Source organism: Mustela lutreola, chromosome 12 (genome assembly GCF_030435805.1).
Source record: "Mustela lutreola isolate mMusLut2 chromosome 12, mMusLut2.pri, whole genome shotgun sequence".
In the NCBI taxonomy this organism is placed as follows: domain Eukaryota; kingdom Metazoa; phylum Chordata; class Mammalia; order Carnivora; family Mustelidae; genus Mustela; species Mustela lutreola.
Genome location: NC_081301.1, coordinates 62991477 through 63004119, shown reverse-complemented (window position 1 = coordinate 63004119; position 12643 = coordinate 62991477).

The window sequence follows — 12643 nt, the reverse complement described above, 5'->3', positions numbered from 1 at the left end:
TGCTTGTGCTCTCTCCCACACTCTCTCTTACAAATAAATAAAATTAAAAAAATAAATTCTTCTCAGATAGCTAATATAAAATATCGTCTTTGTATTCATCAAGGGAAAGTGCCATATAATAATGAAATTCAGACTACTTCAAATTCATTTTTTAACCAGTAAGAAAGTACTGGAAACAAGCCAAAAATGGCTTCAATGAATTAAAGAAATATATTGATTTTCAATATCTTAATGTTTCTAAAATAAATTGCAAGATTTTTATACTAGATATCAGTGTAAATATTCATTATACAAGAATATTCTAAAAATAAACCCGAGAAAACTACTTGAGATATATGATGACAAAAACGAGTTTGACAAAAGTCAGTTTGGGTAAAACTTACAACACCTAGCACCTGAAACTCTTGTTCTATAATTTAATTGTTTTAATTTACAAAAATACAAAAATAAGACAACAGAGTAAGTATATTCATTGCATTGAAGGTATGCTCTGGTGGTGCACTATTTATTATTTAAAGGGGAATCAAAGATGTGATGCTTATGGTGTGACTATATTAAAATTCAACAAGTTCAGAAGCATACGAGGAATAGAATAAAGACAAAAGATGACCCTTACTTATCCTAAAGATAGACAATGGTATATATGTGCTAGTTGGGGAGAGAATCCAGTCAGTAGATGGTGGATGTGGTAATGGGAAAAAAAAAAAAAAGACACAACGTTTTGGTTGAAAGTTTAGCACCATATTTAACAAAGTGAAATTGTGTGTTAATAGCCTTGAATAAAATCAAAAAAATATTTTCAATTCATTGAAGGTTATTTAGGAAAAACTTGAAAAATACAACTTGATAAGGATTCCAATAAAAGATTCATAAGCAATACAAGTTTCAGAATTTTCAGTATATTTTCCCTAAAAAGCCATGATTTAAATCAAAAAGAATTCTATTTACCTGCCACTTAAATAAGAGGAAATTATTTGGTTTTGTAATAAGTCAATAAAATAAATTAACATATCTTTAGAAAACAGACATGCACACTAATTTAAAAATAATAGTGCTTAATCTGTTCAGCAAACATTTGTAAAATTCCTTGCCATCAGCTAGCTCTGGAGTTCTGCTAGGTGAGTAAGGCCATGTATGTTACTGCTCAGAGTACTGACGCAAAGCAATTATCCTCTTCACAACCATTTTTTGCCGTTGATATGTCATGCTATGTTGTTTAGAGATCCATAGATGGCCCTACATGAAGGCCTTTTTTTGGTGTGTATATGGGTGACTGTGATTTAACTTTCAAATAAGATGGCTCCTGATTTACAATGATTCAACTTATGATATATTTGGCAATGATGTGAAAGTGAAAGTGATTCAGTAGAAACTGTACTTTGAATTTTGAATTCGGGTCTTTATAAAAAGGGCCAGTGACATGTGGTATGGTGCCGTCTTGTGATGCTGGGCAGGGACAGTGAGCCACAGCTCCCAGTCAGCTAGAAGATTACAGGGGTGAATACCTGATATACTTACAACCATTCTATATATAACCATTCTTCTTTTTTTAGTGTAATATTTAATAAATTGCGTTGATATTTGATACTTTGTTATAAAATAGGCTTTGCGTAAGATGATTTTGCCCAAATGCAGGAAATGTAAGTGTTCTGAGTATGTTTAAATGAGGTTAAGGTAACCTATGATATTTGACAGTTTAGGGGTATTAAATGCATTTTCAATTTTTTATGTGTTTCTCTGTACATAGCCCCCTTGTAAGCTGAGGAACATCTCTGTATGTATATGTAGCCTTGGTATGGCTTACATATTATTGGCATGAAACATCTAGGACAGTACGTGTGCCATATAATTGTCTACAACATCAAACAAGTTTCTTGAAAACTTGTGCCAAAGAGGTTATGTCTTTAAGGATTCTAACTTCAGAAGCGTTCTCTCAAACGTAAGATTTTTCAGAAGTTAAGTGAAAGTCTGACCAAACTAAACAATTTTCCATTTTCCCTAGTGAGCAAAGATAGCTAAAATCTATCTGCCATTTTCAACACTGTACTCAACGATTGAAATTCTAATTTAAGAACACATTATTTATATCCAAACCATATGTTGGCCTAATCTTATACAATATTCATAAATCTCACTCAGAGCCTTGGACACTTTTATTTGTTGAGTCTATATGGTACTACGGACATTCATCTTTTTTGACCTCATAGCCTCATGTATGTCTATACTTTTGAAAACACATGCATCATAGTTCCATTGTAAAATGTCTGGGTTATAAAATGTGCTATGCTATCAAAATGGTAATAAGAACATACAAATGACCTGATGTAATGAAATGGACCAGATTGCCAGATATCACATTTCATACCAGAAAGATTCAGTGGTAAGTTTTAAAATGGCCAGCTATACTTCGACTGAATTATAACTCATTTAACTTCTTTCTTTGTGTACAGCATTATACATTAGTCAGTATTATAGTAAATAAGTACTTTGGACAGATGTAAATATGCTGTAATAAAAAATGTTTTTCTTCTTTCTTTTAGTCCTTTTTACTTGTAAGACTAGCCACAAATACCTTGCCTCCCCCAAAATAATTTGCAATCCAAATTTATCTCTAAATGAATTTATTGCACAGAAAAAAAAATATATATATATACACTTACAGTAGACATGTTCAAAAATAGTTACACAACAGCAGGGCCCTATATGTAAGCAGTATAGTTGTTTAGTTTTGTTTTGTTTTTTTCTTTAAAAAAGAAGAGGTTATGTGAAATATTGGATTTTTATTTCCAGGCCTAGTATTTCAAGACAGTTAACTACATTACGGTGTCAACAGCCTCTTGTTGGCAGTATGATTTTATTGGCTCCATGGAATAACAGCAAGAATTTACTATTGCTTCTTTCTTTTATGACACACACAGAAAAAAAAATTGACACATTTGCTCAAGACCAACCAGAATCATTTTAACCTATCAAAATTGATGGGAGGCCTTCACTGCCAAAGTCACTGCTGGGTTTTCACAATTCATTGCAGACAATCTGCTACTCCCATTAGGATAAAGGAGAGAAGAGTCATAATCAGGGAAGAAAGCTGGATTAATACTTGTAATTATCATTGAATTATTTAGCCTGCTATAGGATTATTATTATTAGTGTCATTTGATAATTTTCTCTCTTTTTATTAAACACAACTGTGAGTAATTACCCTACCTAATATTTCTCTGTATTGGCTGACTAGCTAGCAAACATTCATGAAAATATCCATTAGCCACACATATAAAATGCTGCATTATGATGCTGTTGAATCAGAACATACCACTACCTGATCCTGTAGCTCTTTGAGGATTTGCAAATCAATTAATTCTATGTTTTTTGGATTCTTCCCATACAATTAGAAAATTTAAAATAGAGTCCATGAACATTATTAGTTCTACCATTTTAAACCAGCAATAACACTTTGATTTTTACAACAAAAGCAGAAATATAAACACACACATTTGGATCAGTTTTCTGTTAGTCTGTCTGGACTTCAAAATCCTATTCCTCAAGATAATGCACACCAAAGTTCTGGATTAAACTAGAAATTAGATGGCACCTGATTTTTTTTCCTCTTAAGTCAATTTTTATTTAGGCATCAATATCGTAAGACATTCTCATTCTACAACTTGAGAATACCTATACTAAGAGAATAGAGCACTGGTTACATAGAATCAAATTTTTTAGTAATGACTAAGCACTTGAAAACTTTAAAAACATGTAGAAATGGAGGCTCAATAAGCTTTATAAAAGGACCATAGCAGGAAGTATTTAATTTCAATTTTATACCATAACCCAAGACATTTTTCTATTAATATTGAGGAAAGAAAATTAAGATTTTATCATTTTTCAGTCAGCCATTAATACAAATATTTGTCTCCTCTCATCAGTGATATCCTAGGAAAAATAAAAAAAAACAACAACAGCTTATAGGGATACTGTTGTAATTCTGAATAATTCAATTAAATAATATACTGCTTCAATTGCCCCTTCGAAAGAGATCAGTTCTGAAAATGAGAAATTTGAGGCTAGTATAGGACACACACAAATAGGTCTCACTTAATGAAGGCCAAATCTGAATTTCTGAATTCTAATTTCTGAAGATTAAGTTCAAGAATTTTAAAGTAATTCCTGTATAGTACTTTTCATTAAGCAATCTACTTGCGTCAGTAATGAAATTATGTTCATTTAGGCAGATTCAAGATAGATAATATTCTCAAAAGGACTATGCAAAGTATTTCTTACATTATGGCATTGTTTTACAAAGATCCACACTTTTATAATGTTAGTATTTTTAATAATCAATAAAGTCAATTAATCATGATTAAAAATCAAACATAAAAATTTCTACTTTTTGCTTTTGCCCCCTCCACTTGGAACTTATTTAAAGCCTGATAATTCAATGGTCCCTATGTTTATGAAAATCTGGACAGAAATAGCTCTAAGTTCCCATTCAGAACTTGATATTAATCTAAGCCTTTTGGCTCCATTTATCCTGAGAGCAAAGTGTAGGACAAAGGATTTGAGTACTGTTAGTTTATCTGAGAGATTATCCAAGGTAGAAAAGAATGGGAAAGTGAGACAGCGAAGAAGGAACTTTGTCAAAAAGGTACATTGTTTATATATTTGTTCTGGATATAAAATGAAGGCTTGCTTTTACTGAAAGGTCCTGAGAAACTTCTTTAAGTTGTCCTCATGAAGACCTGAAAACTGACAATTTTATCTATGGTTCTTATTTCCACTTCACTGAGAGCTGTCCTCAGAGGACATTTACTCTCCTACACTTTTGGGTTGTGTTGGACACATTCTAAAATGAGAGATGGAACATAGATTCTAGCAGTGTTAAGTAACTGCAATTTCCCATGGAACTATGCACCACAGGTGTGGCTATAATCAGGTGTTGGCCCTTGATATCAGAGGTATTTGAGGCAGTATCATTTTAGGTTAATCACTATATCTGAAATTTCCAAAAACTTCAACTGATGAAACTTTGATTATAAATCTATAAATATAACAATAAATCTACTGAATTCAAATTATTTTCATACAAATTCACAGACAAAGCATCAATTGATTAATATTTAAATGTTACAAAATACTGAACTGAAGGAATTTGGTCATATAACAACGTGTAAGAAGTAGAACTTAGGTTTAGGTTAGAACTCAGGATGCATTTGAGACTCAGTTAAGAAATTGAATGGAGGGATGCCTGGGTGGCTCAGTGGGTTAAGCCACTGTCTTTGGCTCAGGTCATGATCCCAGGGTCCTGGGATCGAGCCCCAAATTCGGCTCTCTGCTCAGCAGGGAGCTTGCTTCTTCCTCTCTTTCTGCCTGCCTCTCTGCCTGCTTGTCATCTCTCTCTGCCAAATAATAAATAAAATCTTAAAAAAAAAAAGAAATTGAATGGATGTCTGACTATCTTATAGGTTTGCTAAAAATCAGTGACTTTGTGTTCACGTGTGGCTATGCAGGAATTTTTAACTTTCTCTAAGAAGTTATTAGATTTGATTATATAATGGCATTAAAGGATGAGGAAAAGCAAAGTACAAGTTTTAAGTTTCCTTGTTGTATATCCCTCAGTGCTTTCTGATAAATATTTGTATATCACCCTCCTTCACTTCCTGGGTCTTTGTGCAAAGAACATCTCATAAATCAGATATAACCACCCAACACAAAATAAAATTAACTTTCATCCCAGCATTCTCCAATGGATTTTACCTTTCTTGTATTTCTTTGTAACACTTATCACCATCAACCATCAATCATTATTCTATTACTGCTTTATTTTCTTATTTGAGACAGAGAGAGAGAGAATTGGGAGGGGGTGCAGAAGAAGAAGAAAACACCCCACTGCCTAGAAAGCCTGCTGAGGACTTACATCCCAGGACCCTGAGATCATGACCCAAGCCAAAGGCAGTCACTCAATGGACTGAGCCACCGAGGTGCCCCTTTATTATTGGTTTATTTCACTATTATATTGCCAAAACCAAGGTCTTTTAAATTTTCTTCTATATTACCTTCTACATGTTTCATGTTTAGGTTTATAATCCAACCTGAGTTAATTTTTGTGAAGAGTGTATGATATCTGCCTGGATTTATTTTATTTTATTTTTATTTTATATTTTTACATTTAGCTTCACCATTACTCCAGAACCATTTGTTTACAAGATTGTATTTCCTCTCTTGTATTGTTTGTGCTTTTATATTAAATATAAAATATAATTGATAATATATATTCTGTTCCTTTAATCTAGTCTTTCTGTGGTATTACAATATCTTGATTATAATTATCTTTATGGTAAACTTTTTTTTAAAGATTTTATTTATTTATTTGACAGAGAGAGAGATCACAAATAGGCAGAGAGACATACAGAGAGAGAGATGATGAGAAGCAGGCTCCCTGCTGAGCAGAGAGCCCAATGTGGGACTGGATCCCAGGCCTTTGGGATCATGACCTGAGCCGAAGGCAGAGGCTTAACCCACTGAGCCACCCAGGTGCCCCATCGTTATGGTTAACTTTGAAGTCAGTCCTCAGACTTTGTTCTCCTTCAACACTATGTTGACTATTGTGAGTCTTTACCTCTCCATATAAACTTTAAAAGAAGTTTGTTAATATTAAAAAAAAAGAACTTGCTGGAATGCATTAATTGTATAGATAAACTTGGAAACCAGTGAACTCTTGAGGTTAACAGGAGATAGACCATGGACATCAGTTGTCACAGTGGTGCCTCTGGCAGAACCTATTGCAAATCCCAAGGCAAAATGAGACCTCAAGGATCTGAGAGAATGTCTAAGAAGTACTTGATACATCCCTTGGGTATGGTTTATTGAAGTGTCCACCTGTCTGAAAGCTTGGGAATCTAGATAAGGGAGGGAAAATTAGTTATGATAAAGCATATCAACAAACATCAATAAATTTTGTAAAACTAATTTCCAAAAATAGTATTGGAATATTTGGATTGAGATGAACAATGCAATTATATCCCTACCTCACCTTATACACAAAAGTAAGTTTCAAACAGGTTAAATATCTAACTGTAAAGCATTTTATTATAAAATTACTAAGAAAGACTAAAATTACTAAGGAGGAGAGAATGTCTTAATAACTTCAGGAGCAGGAAAGGCTTCCTTTTTTAAAAAAAAAAATTATTTATTTATTTGAGAGAGAGATAAAGAAGGGTGGGTGGGGAGAGGGAGAGAGAGTCTTAACCAGTCTCTCTACTGAGTGTTGAGCCCAAGGTGGGGTTGGATCTCTTGACCCTGAGACCAAAGCAAGAGTCAGTTGCTTAACTGACTGAGTCACCCCAGTGCCCCAGAAAGGCTTTCTTAAGGCCAAAAAATAAGCAGTCATAAAGTCTAACTGAATATAAATTCAAATTCTGCACCAGAAAACAATTAAAAATTATAAAATGGGGATTTTTCTAGGAAGAAGTTTCTATGGCTGGGGTTGAAGAGGTTGCTGCCTGTTTTCTCTTCAAGGATTTTGATGGATTCCTGTCTCATACTGAGGTCTTTCATCCATTAACTGGGGAGCTGGGAGGGGAGAGATAGGGTGGCTGGGTTATGGATACTGGGTAGGTTATGTGCTGTGGTGAGTGATGTGAATCGTATAAGACTAATGATTCACAGACCTGTACCCCTGAAACAAATAATACGTTACATGTTAATGAAAAAGAAAAACAAAACAAAACAAAAAATGTTTAAAAATTTATACAATAAGGGCAAACTTAGAGAAATTAACTATGTAATATTCTATTTTATAACTAAGTAAAATATAAAATAAAACTTAAAGTATATTTCTTTTCTAAAAATTTTTGAAAAGATTTTATTTATTTATTTGACACAGAGAGAGAGAGAGTTCGCAAGCAGGCAGACAGGCAAGCAGAGAGAGGGGGGGGAAGCAGGCTCCCTGCTGCGCAGAGAGCCCAATGCGGGGCTAGATCCCAGGAACCTGAGATCATGACCTGTGCCAAAGGCAGAGGAGTAACCCACAGAGCCACCCAGGTGTCCCTAAAATAGTTATATTTCTAATTATAAAATAGAATAGTATATAATATATATTTATGTATATAAAATAAAAGGCGAGGATCAAAAGTTTTCAGCATTTATTTGAACAAATTAAAGTATGTTAAAAAATAATATAAGGTTAGATAAAAACTAAGTAGAAAATTCTTAGGAGAAACCAAAATGACCAATAAAAATATGATAAGGTGCTCAACCTTGTAAAAATAAGAGAAATATTGGGGCGCCTGGATGGCTCAGTGGGTTAAAACGTCTGCCTTTGGCTCAGGTCATGTTCCCAGGGTCCTGGAATTGAGCCCCACATCGGGTTTTCTGCTCAGCGGGGAGCCTGGTTCCCTTCCTCTCTCTCTGCCTGCCTCTCTGCCTACTTGTGATCACTGTCAAATAAATAAATAAAATCTTCTAAAAAAGTAAGAGAAATACAAATTAAAGTATTAGTGAGCTAGCAGACTGGCAAAACGTTAAAAGCTTGCCAATATCCAATATGGGCAGAATTGCAAAGAAACAGGTCTTCTTACAGTGTGGAAATGTAAAGGGATAATGGTCACATTGGAGAGCGTTGGCCTAAAATTGCTAAATTTGCTAAAATTGACCTAAGATATCCGTTACATGTGATACAAGGAGGAACGCATAAGAATGTTGTTTTCAGCATTGTTTGTAACAGCAAATATTAGAAACAACATAAATGTCAACCAATAGGAGGATGAATAAATATATAATATAATCATGCAAGATAATATTTTACAGAAGTTAGCAAAAATAAGCTCAAAATTTTTTTAAATGAAAAAAACAAGTTGCACAGTGATATGAGGGGTAGACACAAGCCAATCTATGTTCTCTATAACTACACGTACGATTTTTTATAAAATGGATGTATGTCAACTTTGCCTTATGACCAAGGTAGAGTAACAGGAAGCAGATTTACCCTTGTAACTGAAATAAGAACAAAAACCCCAAGCAAAATATATGAAACAAGAGCTTTTAAGGCACTACCCAACAGATAAAAAATGTCAATGATTTCTAAGAGCCAGGATATAAGCAAGATGATTCTTATAAGTGTCCCAGCTTACTGTCTTAAGGGAAGTTCCCAGTTGCAGGGCAGAGAACGGGAAGGCAGACAAATCCCTATGACTCCCTAATGTGAAGAGATGAAGCTAGAAGTCACAGGACAGAATGCTATAGAGACTTCACAGAAGGTTCCTCAGAGATCCATGGAATGTCCCTCTTGACTACTCAGCATAACATTTACTGATGGAGGCATTCATGTTGGAAATGACCCAGAGTTGGAGAAAGGATGATTAGAGGGACGATGTCAGACAGCTAGAGGGGACAATGAGTGGTGCTCACTCAGAGCCACGAATAGTGCTTAGTCCTACCAACAGGACTAGAAAAGCCTTCTATTTCATAGGAATTTGGCAGAGTTCACACAAGAGTCTTGCCTCAGTAGTAGAGAAGAATTAGGAGAATAATTATCCCTGGACTGATGGAACGCTGCCTCATTTCCACCCAACAAATATTAAAAGCAAGACCCAAAAGGATCAAACACTTTTCAAGTAACTTAGCTGCATCCTGAAAAAATCAATAAGCACAAATATAAAATATAGAAATACAAAAATATCCAATACCCAACAAGGGACATGCACAGACTATGACATAAATATGAACGTAATAATTGATTTTGTTTATCCATTTTACACAATTAACTGGTGGTTGGCATATTTGAAATAGATATGAGACGTTTCCTGTCTGAGATTATATACCAACCATTCCTTTGTGTCACACTGTTTTGATCTCCTTTAAAAGGAAAATAGTTTCATGCTATTGTCAATTATTTTTATCCAATCAGGCTTTCTTTGGGGAACTGGGGAGCATTAGGAAGAGAGGAAATAATGAAGAGGAACAAGGAAGTGCACCCAGAGGGAAGGTAGAGGGCACCAAAGGCAAACACAAGTACAGAGGACCTGTGCATGAGCCATCTCAAACCAACATCTGTTCCAGCAGTTTCAGGGGAAGAAATGTGTACTTTTTTTTTTTAATTGAAAAGCCAATTTTATTTCTATGATAGACAAATCATTATACATAACAGGATAATATAAGGCAAAAGCTGCCTTTTGAGAGTTTTGTTGACATTTATGTGTCTGAAACGTGTACTTTTTTATCACTAAGTTACAGTTGACACAATTAGCATGGAGAAAAATTTAATTCAGTTGAAACAGAAAAATTTAATTCAGTTGAAACAGAAAATTTAATTAAATTGCACATTGTAGAATATAATTTATCATGGATTAACAGAATTTAATTGACCTTCCTTTTGTGATTATTAAGAACTTGCATTTTAGAAATGCATATCACCAGCATTTCCATACAAACTTTCTCAGTTTCAGGACTCCTTCTTCTTCTTCTTCTTCTTTTTTTTTTAAAGATTTTATTCAGGGGCGCCTGGTGGCTCAATGGTTTTGGCTGCTGCCTTCGGCTCAGGTCATGATCTCAGGGTCCTGGGATCGAGCCCTGCATCAGGCTCCCTGCTCCGCAGGAAGCCTGCTTCTCTCTCTCTCTCTCTCTCTCTCTCTCTCTCTATCTGCCTGGCTCTCTGCCTACTTGTGATCTCTGTCTGTCAAATAAATAAATAAAATCTTTAAAAAAAAGATTTTATTCATTTATTTGACAGACAGAACACTACTAGGCAGAGAGACAAGCAGAAGGAGAGAGAGAAACAGGCTCACCGCTGAGCAGAGAGTCTGACATGCGACTCAATCCCAGGACCCTGGGATCATGACCTGAGCCAAAGGCAGTGGCTTAACTGACTGAGCCGCCCAGGAGTCCCAAGGACTCCTTACTATTCAGTTGAGAGAATGGGGTGTCACTTAACTTGTTTCAACAGGCAACTCCTTATGATACTCAGACATTTTCCATTTCAATCAGTGCAAAGACTTGCAAGTGTTGAAAGAGGACTACTAATCCTCATGTGTCTCCTCCCCCAACCTCCTTTCCTAACCAAAAGATCCAATCAGTCATGAATATTATAGTCATTTTCTTAATCAATTTTGGGATTAGGGGTTTATAGATGTGAACTTGGATATAAAAAGAAAATAATCCAAAGAAGAATAATTTCAAGTGCGGGAAGATAATCATTTAAGCTGATGTATACCTAAGAAATAAAGGAAGAGTAGATGCACCTTCATGTTCAATAATAGAGTAGTTGAATTATGATACCTTAATGATGATCACAAAGGTATACTGATACAACAATAAAATCATTATTTTGCTTTCAAATACTTAAAGCTTTATAATAGCCAACATGGAGCCTGAAAGTCTTCCCCACACCTCCCTGACCACAAGTAAAAAGCTCAACAAACTGGGAAGTCAACAGCCCTCCTTAGATCCATCAGGGAAGTGGGGTCACAGGGCAAAGCACTGCCTTCAAACATTGGAGAAGTCAACATGCCCGTATAGAAGATTACAATCTACCAGAACAGAAAGCCACACACAGAAACCTTCACTGGAATTCGTAGGAAGGCAGGAAAACCTGGACTGTAATTGTTCAATTGATGAAGGCTCAGTGTGGGTTTCTGAGAAATAAAAACTCCAGCGGGCAGGGGGATGGGGAACCACACATTTTTAGGAATTTTACTTCATGAGTTTGACCAGGTTCTCACAGCGACTATCAGTAGCAAGAAGTGAATTGGAGTCATTTTGAAATACTCAGAGCATTCTGTTATTAAAAAGGCTCCCCTCTCAGAGGAACTATTCTACCAGAGCCTAAACTACTGGTGTTTTATCACAGCCTAACAAACCCAGAGGAAGGAAATGTCCAACCTCAGCTGGCACCTTCCACATGGGGGAAAGGAAAGACCCAAGTCCAACCTACTCTAGCAATTTTGTCTCATCTCGGGGCAAAAGTGGACTGAGAAGCATTTGTGAGGTTCACAGTCCAGAGACACAGACTCACCAGAAGACTGAAACCAAATAATAGGACTACAGAATGCTTCCTCACCCCAACACTCACCACCACATTACTAAAAGCTGGCGTATGAGAGGCCTATGTGCCACAGTCCCTTTTACCTGGTACATCATGTCAGGCTATCAAGAAAAAGTTACAAGGCATACTAAAAAGGCAACACAATTTGAAGAAACAGCAATGGCAAGATTGTTGGAATTATCAACCAGAGAACTGAAAACTCTGATCAATATGGTATGGGCTCTAATGGATACAGTAGACATCAGGCAAGAGTGGATTGACAACTTAAGTAGGAAGAAGTAAGTTCTCAAAAGAAAATTTTTTTAAATGCTAGGGGAAAAAAAACACTGTAGCAGAAATAAAGAATGCCTCTGATGGGCTCATCAGCATATGGGATATGGCTGAGGAGAAAAATTCAGAGCTTAGGATAAGACAGTAGAAAATTCCAAAATGGAAGGCAAAGAAGATAGAAAAAGAAACTAGAACAAAATGTTCTGGAACTGAGATGTAGCTACAAAATTTTAACATATATGTAATGGGAATATCAGAAGAAGAGGGAAAGAAACAAAAGAAATATTTGAAGTGATAATGATTGAGAATTTTCCTAAATTAGTATCAGAGACCAAACCA